Source organism: Solanum dulcamara, chromosome 12 (genome assembly GCF_947179165.1).
Source record: "Solanum dulcamara chromosome 12, daSolDulc1.2, whole genome shotgun sequence".
NCBI classification, from domain to species: domain Eukaryota; kingdom Viridiplantae; phylum Streptophyta; class Magnoliopsida; order Solanales; family Solanaceae; genus Solanum; species Solanum dulcamara.
Genome location: NC_077248.1, coordinates 9,683,868 through 9,694,995, shown reverse-complemented (window position 1 = coordinate 9,694,995; position 11,128 = coordinate 9,683,868).

Genomic DNA, 11,128 nt, shown 5'->3' with positions numbered 1-11,128 from the left:
TGGTATCAGAGCACGAGGTTTTGAAATGGTCCTCGGAGTCCAATATACCGCGTCAAATAGGGTCTTGTTCATGGTTGTGAAGCGCGCCACAATTATGAATAGGAGACTATAAGGCGTTTAGGAAAATTTCCCTTCCTTCATGATTCATGTCGTGCCTTAGAGTTGTCTTAAGACTTCCTTTATCTAACGAATTATTTCGTTTTCTCTAGATAATACCTCGAAGAATATTACCTTCACCGAGAACAATGGATGCTATCAAGGACCAAGTTACTCCGGCTTCAGAGGCTCCAGTTCAAGGAAGGACTGATTCTAATGAGGGACAAATCCCTAATGACCCTCTAGCCGAACAAGTGACTAATGCAGAATTTCGTGATGCCATCTTATTATTGGCATGGGCTGTGATGGCTCAGTTGAATCAACAAGAGATGATTTCTGTGAACACGGGTAGGAAGGAAAGGAAGTGGGTGAGTAAGATGAATGCTATAAGGGATAAATCTAGGGACTTCAACGGTGCGCGGACCAATAGTTGTTCATCTCTTTCTAATGCCCCGGTGTCTAGGCCTAATAAGGAGAAACGTCCATTTCCCCTTTGCGATAGGTGTGGTAGGACCCACCAAGGAGAATGCATGGCCAGTAAGAAGGGTTGCTACAAGTGTGGTGGTATGGGTCATAAGATGAGGGACTATCAAGTGGCTTCTAGTAAAGGGAGGGAGTCTAAGAGGGCTAGATGCAAGGGTGGAGCTTTTCAATCCAGGCCTGGTGGTAGTTTTAGTACATCTACTATTTCCAAGTGTTCCAAGTGTGGGAAAAACCATAGGGGAGAGTGCTTAGTGGGGTCGGGTGCTTGCTATAAGTGTGGAAAGCCAGGTCATTATGCAAGGGAGTGTAGAAGTGGTTCCAGACCTCAGGCTCTGACCCATACTATAGGTCGTCCAGATCAAAGTGCTACTACATCAGATGGCGGTCAGCATCAAAAAGGATCGTATGCCTTTCAGATTCATCAGAAGTTAGAGGATTCTCTCGATGTTGGGACTGGTAAGTTAAAGATTTTTTATTTTTAAGTGCATGCATTGTTAGATCCAATACCAATTTGTGGGTTGTTTCTTTATTTCTTGCTAAGAGGTCTGATGAATATCTCGAATTATTATTAGAGGCCTATTTGGTGTCTACCCCCATTGGTGAGTCGGTTATTGTAAAAAAAATCTATAAGGGTTGTCCCGTGTTTATCTTGCGCAAAGTTGTTCTTAGTGATCTCCTTGAGCTTGACATGATAGTTTTGATGTTATTCTTGAATTGAAGGGTCATGATTCGGTGGTAAAGGGTAAGTTCATTTCCTTTCTTAAGGCCTAAAAATTTATTTCTAGGGGTCAGGGATGCCAACTCTAAAAGTCTTTAGTTTGAGTGATTCCGATTATGGTGGTGCAAATTGGGTCCGAATCATCTTTAGTAGTAGATGTCAAGTAAAAAAGGGCATTGATCCATCATTGGTAAGGTTGAAGAAATTAATGGGAGATAAGAAAGTAGAAGTCTTTTCCCAAGGGGGAGATGGAGTATGTCATTACCAAGGTTGGTTGTGTGTCCCAATATAGATGGCCTAAGAGAAATGATATTGAGTAGAGTTCATAACCCTCGATGGATGAGTTAGGGAAGATTGGGCAAAGAGTGGGTGTTCCATATTGTGATAATTATAGTATGCTTGGTCTATTTAAGGTTATAGACATGGAAGAAAAGCTAGATGAGACTTCGTTGTGTGCAATATATAGGAAAGAGTATATTGGTGTGACCTTTGGTAGAAGTGAATACCAATGAGGATATAGAGATGTTAAGATAGACACAATAATCACTAAGTGATGTTGACTTCGAGGGAGCCATAGGGTGGTTAGAATGGTAGGTTTGAATGTGTGGTTGTAAATATGTGAGTGATTGTAGTAGGTTATTGATGACTTTTGTTAAGGGTTTCAAGTGATTGTATTAGAGTGGTTATAGAACTAGGCTTGAATATAATGTTGATGGCATAGGGGTGAATATATGATGTATTGGATGTTTCGTTATTAGGTCTTGAGGTTTGTGAAATATGGTAGTAAGGGGTAGTACTCTTGGAATAGATTTTCCTATGGAGGTTTAAGATCCTAAGGGTTTTTGGTAAGGTGGCCTATGAATGTGATTTGTCATTGGAGTTATCCCCGGTTCATCCGGTGTTTTATGTGGTCATATTGAGGAAATGCGTGGGGAATCCTAGTTCCATCGTCCCATTCAAAGTAGTGAATGTTGAAGAAATCTTGACCTATGAAGAGGCTCCGATCAAAATTTTAAACCGACAAGTTAAGAGGTTGAGGAAAAGGGAAGTTGTTTCCGTCAAGGTACTTTGGAGATATCAACAAGTTGAAAGTGTTACATGGGAAGTGGAAATGGCTATGATAAAATGTTATCCTCATCTCTTTCATTCTACTCAAGCCTAAGGTAATAAGCCATTCATGTTCAAATGTTTAAGGCTCTTATGTTTCAATTTTTCCTAAGTCCTCACGTGCATGCATATTCATGAAGTGGAATTTTAAAAGTTATGATTTATGCTAAAGTTTAGAGATTTCATGTTTTATGCATTTCAAGTGTCATTGTATATATGTTGGGTTGCTAGTCCTCGTGCCATGTTCCCTTCTATGCAAATGATTCTCATTCGAGGACGAATGATCCCAAGGGGGAGATAATGTAATACCCCAAAAATTTCTACGCCAAGGCCCGTAGCATTCTTCATGTATGTATAAGATCGTACTCGATGACTTTAAAGTATATGCATGAGTTAGGATCAATTAATAAGTAATTTAAGGGTATTATATGTGATTTAGGGTCATAAGGAATCCCTAAAACCAAGTTGAGTCCAAAGAATTAGTCTTGGCTAAGTTTCCGAATGAGTTCGTATAAGGGTCAACTTCCAATGATCCTATCTCTTTGAATATAATGAACTGGGTGTCCCATGACCTACCACATTAAAGGTCTTTGAGTCTTCTTTCCAACGCCACCAAGATTACAATTTTTAGAGTTCGGAGTCAAAAGTTATGTCCATTCTACTACAGACTAGTACTGCAGGAATTTCAGGCCTGGGCAAAATTCAAGCTTGGCGCTCCAGTGGCGCCCCACGCCACTATAGCGCCAGAAAACAGCCTCAGTAGTTCGGGGCTTGGCGCGACGCGCCACTATTAGATGTGCAGGGTTTTAAGCCTATTTTGGCTTGGCGCTGCAGTGGCGCGACGCGCCACTATAGCGCCAGAAGGATTTTTGCCCAATTTCCAAATTTTTTATGAAGGGCAGTTTGGGCATTTTTCCTAAACATATATACACTAACATAGGATATTTTAGGCTCATTATTTTCAGTCTTTCACCTCTCCAAAGAACCCTAAACTTCATCCTCTTCTCTCTCAAATCATCCTCTCCAATTTCTCTATCAAACTCAAGGATTCAAGCTTCCCTTTGAAGACCTAACACCAAGACTTCTTCAATTCTTCTTCAAGTTCCTCCCTAAGGTATGTGGGTTTTCATCCATGGGTTCTTTCACCCATGGAGCCCAAATTTTTTCTCAACTTTGTATATCAAATTTAATGATGAAATCTTATGTTATTTTACATAATGGTTCCAAATGCATAGATTATGGTATATTTAAGTTTATTTACTCCTATTGGTATATATATGCATATTGACTCTTAATTTCAAGTGAGGAGAAATTTTAGGAATTTTCATACTATGATTCCAAATATATATATTCTTGAATATTTGAAGTTTATTACCTATGTTGACTTATGTTGATTCTTATTTACATGAAATGGATGGTTTATCAAGGTACTTATATGAAGGCTTGAAAGTAGTTTTAAAGTGCATATGGCGGGTTATTTTTAAGATGTTTGATTTGATGCATTCATATCACTCTCATGCATACAAGTATTCTTTAAATGTATTTGAAATTTATATGAAATGAACCCACCTAGTCTTCTTATGATGAAATGAAGTTGAATTGAAAGTTTGACTCCAAATGAAAGTTTATGAAGCAAATGCCTATGTTTAAGGGAGTCTTGTGAAATGATTGAATGGTTGATTGATAAAAGGGTTTCTTAGCCAAAGTAAGGTTTCAATGTGAAAAGACAATTCTCTCATTGAATCAAATTAAATGTCTTTATGAGATGCTTGATTTATGAAAAGGGCTTCTTAGCCAAAGTAAAGTTTCAATGTGAAAGGACAATTCTCACATTGAATCAAATGGAATGTTTAAGGTTATGATATTACATGTTTGACCTCCCTATAGGCCGTCAATGCTTTTGAACATTTTCCCAAAATGAAAGGTCCGATTAGCATGGTACCCGGAATGCCATCACTGATTGTAGACCTAATTTTCTTATAAACCAAGGTTCATTAGTAGAACGGTAAATAGGGCATGGTAGTCATGATGATATTATAAACCAAAGGTTTTAATGAGCTATTCCACCGATGATGATTTGATGTCTAAAGGTATACGATGCTTATGTTATTATGATATTTAAACGTTATTCTGTGGGATTTGACCTAGCACCGAATGTAGCATGTAGATGGGGACTCGACCTAAGGGGTCCTTAAGTAAAGTCTCATATTGCATTAACTATGTGCCACCATAGGAGCCCTTGTCGGCTAGGCCTTTGTAGCCACCAAATGTTAAATAATTAAATGTAAACTGAATGGAGTTCTACCTGGCAAGTAGTCTCCCCGTGCCAACGTAGGGGCTTATGTTGGATTCCATGTAATAGCTCGCATGGTCTTAAATGTCGGTTATGGTCACTTCCCTACAAAAAAAAGAATATTTTAAGGTTTCCTATGATGATGTCTAATGCATGCATTCACTTATGCATATTGATTTCTCATGTCCCTCTTATGTTCTTCATTTCATGGCATACTCACATACTTAGTACATTCAAAGTACTAACGCATACTTTTGCCTACATGATATCACCATGTAGGAACCGACGTTGCTCCTCGATCTCCTCCACGTGGCTAACTCGTATTAGTTTGAAGATTGCTTGTGGTGAGTTCCCATGTTTCGGGAACAACATCATTTTTATTCTAAGCTTATGTTATGTAGAATAGTAAGATTTTTTATTAAGGTATTTCTTGACACTTATTATGAGGGTCAGCTAGGGATATGTCTTAGCCCCCGCCAAGTCTATTAGTAAAGGTATGTTTGGACACAAATGGAAAATGTTTTTATTTCCACTTATTATTGTTTACCATTACCAATGAAATGCTTAATGAATGCTAAGAGGCTTGGGTGAGGTACCTTCGGGTGTCTAATTCGTCGTGTCACGTCTAGGCCCTAGGCTTGGGTCGTGACAGTTTACATCCTCCTTTAATAAGATTGGGATGAAGAGTGACTTTTTACTGGACCACCCCACCCACCCCACCCCTACTGTCACGATCCTGACCTGCCATGACTAGCACCCACACTAACCCTCCGATGGGAGAACCATTTTCAATAGCCCAACAATTAGCAAACGCAGTAGATAAATGAGATAAGGATGCGAAATCAGTCTTATTTAAAGATATAAGCCTAAGTCCCCATAAACTCAAGAAAGTACCAAAACTCTAACAACATCAAGTCTAAGACAAGGGAATCCAATCCCAAAAGAAGAAGAAAACATAGTCATGAACTAAACCAGTATTTGAATCTAAGTCCTGAAAAAATAACTAGAAATAAGAGAGTCCACGACAGCTTAAAAGAAATAAATCACCCTTGAACTCGAATAATTGTCACTCCTCTAAACGATGTCTCTCCGCAGCCGGTTGAATATGTCCTGTACTGAATAAAGACAGAGCAAGTGTAGTATCAGTACACAAAATCAACACTGTACTGTAGAATCACGCGGTTAGCCAATAAGCGGATCATGGACGAGTAAAATCAACATAATAAACACATATATACAGAATAACTTAACAAGTGTCATCTCAAACAATATCCAGCAAGATCACAATTCAATAACCTCAAAATCATATAACTTCACATAAGGGTCCTCTCATGGGACCTACAAACATTCAACTTGTGTCGGAACGTGACACCAGGTCCAAAATTTGTGTCAGAACGTGACACCCAATCCAAATATGTGTCGAAACGTGACACCCGATCCAATTTATGTGTTAAAATGTGACACCCAATCTCAACATACAAAATATCCACAATTATATTTAGTATTCAACATTATGTCACCAAGAACAGGTTCATTATACAACAGGCCATCAAGTGATCATTTCACATAAAATCTAGCATGTTTTTCTATTCATATACACATATATATATCATGAAGCAATTTAACAAGTATATGAAATACATACGAGAAACAAAACCATTACCTACCTCGAATTCGAGCTTCAACAACTCTAAAGTGCAAGAGCTTTTCCTTTTCGGGTTTATTCCGCTTGTTCTTGGTCTAAAAACAGTAAATACATATAAAGGATCAGCAAAATTGCCTAACTATCATGAAAAATAACACAATTCTCATCCTAGACCAACCCATGATCCTAACCCCCATTCTACGGCTACTTTCCACCATTAGTTTTCAAACTAAAACCCTCCCTCAAGATTACCCACCATAGATTATGGTTTCTAGGAATCAATTTATAAGTTTAGGGAGTAAATTACTTACCTTTGGCACAATTGGGGTGGAAACCAGTAGAAAATCGCCCTAGGTCATTTCTAGTTCTTCAAGAACGAAGTGGAATGAAATAAATCGTTCTGAGATTTTTTCTGTCTTAAATTTGCGACTGTCCCGCTCTGGCGGGATATGTGAAAATAGTGAGCTCGAAACTTGAGCTCCAAGCCCCCATTTCAAAACACCCCTCCTTCAAAGACGTATTAAATTATACCCTTCATGCCAAGTCCAATTTCGAGAGCTTTACTCGCCCGAATGTGATTTCGCGAATGAGTAAATGCTCCGCATCGTCTTGTCTATCAGCTTACCCAATCAAATTAGAGATTCGGTCCCCCACTATTCACAAGGTTACCCTAGACCTCACCTGACTCGAAATTCGTCCAAGTCTGGTTTAGGCTAATTTTTTTCGAAGTTACTACCCAAAACTTTCTAGCCCAAAATCCCTTCTCATTGGCCTCTCCATAACAACGGATACAGATCGTTACACCCACACACCCATTATATATAATACCCTTTCACAAATAATCATGTATAAATAGATTTTTTTGGAAAAAAAAAGATAACATGAAAGGAAAGAAAAAGAAAACTATAAGAAATAAATTAAACAAATCCAGTACAACTCATCATTCCCTATTTCTTTATCGTGGAAAATTGATTCTCTATACTGAAATATGCTATATAAGGTAATATTTTATATGTTATAATTTATAATTTTAATACTGATGTATACATGTTATAATATTTTTAAAAACTCTCTAATTACGTTTCCTTCCCCAAAATAATTGCACCGTATAAAGAAATAGTAAAACAATTTATTAAATATCAAATGATCAGGATAATGATATATCTAGTAAGAACAAATATTTATTAAATACTACATGAGGCTAGTGAATATCTAACCAAATAAAAAAATTGATAAACAATTTTTTTTTAAACTTTTGATAGGAGGGTAATGATGTATCAAGTAAGGAAAAATATTTATTAAATATCATATGTGGACAGTAATAAATCTAACCAAATGAAAAATATTAGAATTTTTTTTTTTGATTTGGTATAATAGGTAATGCTATACTTAATTAGGAAAAGTATTTATTAAAAATGATATGAAGGTAAATGACATATCATGAAAAGTCTTCGATGGATTAAACAATATATCATAATACAATCTTATTTCATGTTATTCATCAATCATTGAATCGTCGGAATGTACCTATCTTTTTAATGTCATGTGTAGTCTTGATGATACTAGATTCGATTATTATATTGTTGGTACATATCTTTTTTTGTGTCATAGATATATATATCAAAGGTATAATAATCAAACTTAGTATCATAAACACTAATTTTGAATTTACATAGATTTAGGGGTCCAGATGACAAAGAGATAAGTAGAATGATTCACGGTACAAATTCATACAAGTACAAGGGTCTACCAGATCATTTCGTTATTTTAAGAAGATATTTAATTTTGTGTTCAAACTATTTGGTAAGCTTATTCAGAGAGCTAGGTATTATTTTTCGTGCTTACTGTGTACTTTATTACTTTATCGATATTTATTGTGTAATATTTTTATAAGGTATATTATTTTTGAGTTTACAACAAGTATTTGATAGTAATAATGTTATTAGGATTATTTCAAGTTAATAAGTTAGCCATGTGTATTTAATACATTAAGTTAGATATTGTCGCATAAGAAACTTTATCTAATAATATGAAAATTTGAGTAGTTTAATTCAAAGTTCAAAATATTTTTTACCATTAATAAAAAAAAATTCTTTCCTTATTTTTTTAAATAAAAAATTGCTCTATTTTGTTTCCTACAAATTTCAATTTCTTAAAGTAAAAATAAATTGATAAATCAATATTACGAAAATTTTAGATGAATTAAGATCGATGGTTATAGAGGTGAGTAAAGTAGTTACTGTTTCATTGAAGGCTATTTTTTCCTCATGACAATCTTTACGGGCTATGATTAAGGGTGCTCTTTAATTATATGTTTTGTTTGTTGATAACAATATTCACATTGGCTGTCAAAGGAAAAAAAATGAAAATAACGTTTTTGACTTGAAATATTGCATTATTTAGCTCAACTTTATATAATCAAATTGATTGACGCAAATATTGAATTTATTGGATCATAATATGACCATTGGCTAATCATGTTTTACAATAACAACAAATGACTGAATGAGCTTAACTCCAAGCCTGTCAAATTAAAACATGGCTATGTGACAAGAGCCTAAATCCAAGCGTATTGGAAGTTGATATTCTAGCCACTAAAAATTAGACCAAAATAATTTAAGGGTGTGTTTGGTACGAAGGAAAATGTTTTTCATGGAAAATGTTTTCCTAGAAAATATTTTCTTGAAAAATAAGTTGGTTTTTAACTTATTTTCTCATGTTTGGTTGGTGAGTGAAAGATATTTTCTGGAAAATATTTTCTGTTGTTTGGTTGGTGAATGAAAATATTTTTCAAAAAATATTATCTTTTATTTTAGGCTAGAGAGTAGAAAATATCTTTTAGCAAAATAGTTTCTGACATGGAAATCAACCCCAGTAATCGATTCAGAACCTAACCTCGACACTTGAATCGGGACCCGACCTCGATAATCAAGTCAAAATTCAATCCAGAGACCTGACCCCAACATCCAAACCTAGACATGATCGACCAATTTAGGATCCAACCCTGACACTCAAATGGGTACCCGACTTTCAAACCAAGACCCGATCCCGTCACCCGATGCGGGACCTAACTTTCAAATCGGGACCTAACTCAACTTCCAACCCAAGATTGGACTTCCAAATCTAGACTGAACTATGACTTTCAAATCAAAATCCGACCACACCCAACTCCAGACCAAACTTCCAAATCAAAATTTGATTTTTTTTATATTTTTTTTTTGTTGGAGAGGGCGAGGGTGGTTTGAGGGGGAGGGTCAAGGTAGGGATGGGGTAAAACAATAAAATTATCAAAATTTAAAATATTTTTCAAAAATAACTTTTAATTTTTTTGGAGGGAGGGGGCTGGGGTGAAAAAAATTAAAATTATAATATTTGAAATATTTTTCAAAAATAATTTTTTTAATTTTTTTTTGTGGGGCTTGGGGGTTGAGGGGAAGGATGTAGGGGGTTGGGTAGGAGTGGGGTAAAAAAAATTTCAAATTTTGAAATACTTTTTAAAAGTAATTTTTTGAACTCTTTTTGTTGGGATGGGAGAGGGGGTGGGGGGGCTGGTGGGGAGCCGGGGTAGGAGGTGGGGTACAAAAATTAAAAAATTGAAATATTTTTTTAAAATATTTTTTACTTTTTTTGTGGGGGTGAGGGGTGGGCAAAAAAAACATTGTAATTTGAGGTTTAGAGTAGAGTTTTGAAAAATATTTTCCTTAGTTTTTGGAGGAAAGTCATTCTCCTCAAGTTAATTTTCAAATATTTAAACTAATCAAATATAAAAAAATTAGAAAATATTTTTCGAAGAATATTTTCTATCATTCCAAACATACCCTATGTTTCACAGAATTAAGAAAGTTTTGTTTCTTCTTCAAATTTGCTTTGACATATTTTTAGTTCAATATATAAATTTACTGGTAATTGTATCAATTCAGAAAAGAAACGGAATCATAATTAAGAATATTTTAATCAAAACCCTTCTAATTTTAAAAGTATTAATTACAGCATATTCATTAACAAATCAGGAGCGGAGTCGATTTAAAATTTGTGTGAATTTTATTTAATTCTAAATTAAAAATGTGTCAAATCATAATAGATCGCATACTATTTTAAAGAGCAGAATTTGACCTAGATTTAGAATTTGTTCGAGAGCGATTCGTAAATCAAAAAAAAAAGTAGAGGATATTTTTAGACCTAAAAATTGACGGATGTTATTTGTGATTTATTTTTCACTTATTAGAGATACTTTTGGCTCTTTTCTGTTGCATAAATTAACTTAAGATCGTTATGAATCTCATAAACTTCAAATTCTAAATTATTCTATATATATGACGACATCATATTGAATTATGTGATATAATATGAATTAAAATTGAGACTAGTAAAGCATTTGTTTTGAGGCTCAAAAAATTTTGAGGCCCTAAAAATATTGTAATATTGCTTTATCAATTTATTTTTACTTAAAAACATATTGAAATTTGCAGGAAAGAAAATAGTGTAAAATCTTTATAAAAAATAAGGAAAGAAAGATTGTTTCTTCTTTCTTAATGGTAAAAATATTTTAAACTTTGAATTAAACTACTCAAATATTCATATTATTAGATAAAATTTCTTATGCAACAAGATCTAAGGTAATATATTACATACACATGGTTAACTTATTAACTTGAAATAACCCTAATAATATTATTACTATCAAATTCTTGTTGTAAACTCAAAAACAGTATACCTTATAAAAAATATTACACAATAAGCACGAGAAATAATAACTAGTTCTAAATAAACTTTTCCTTATAATTTG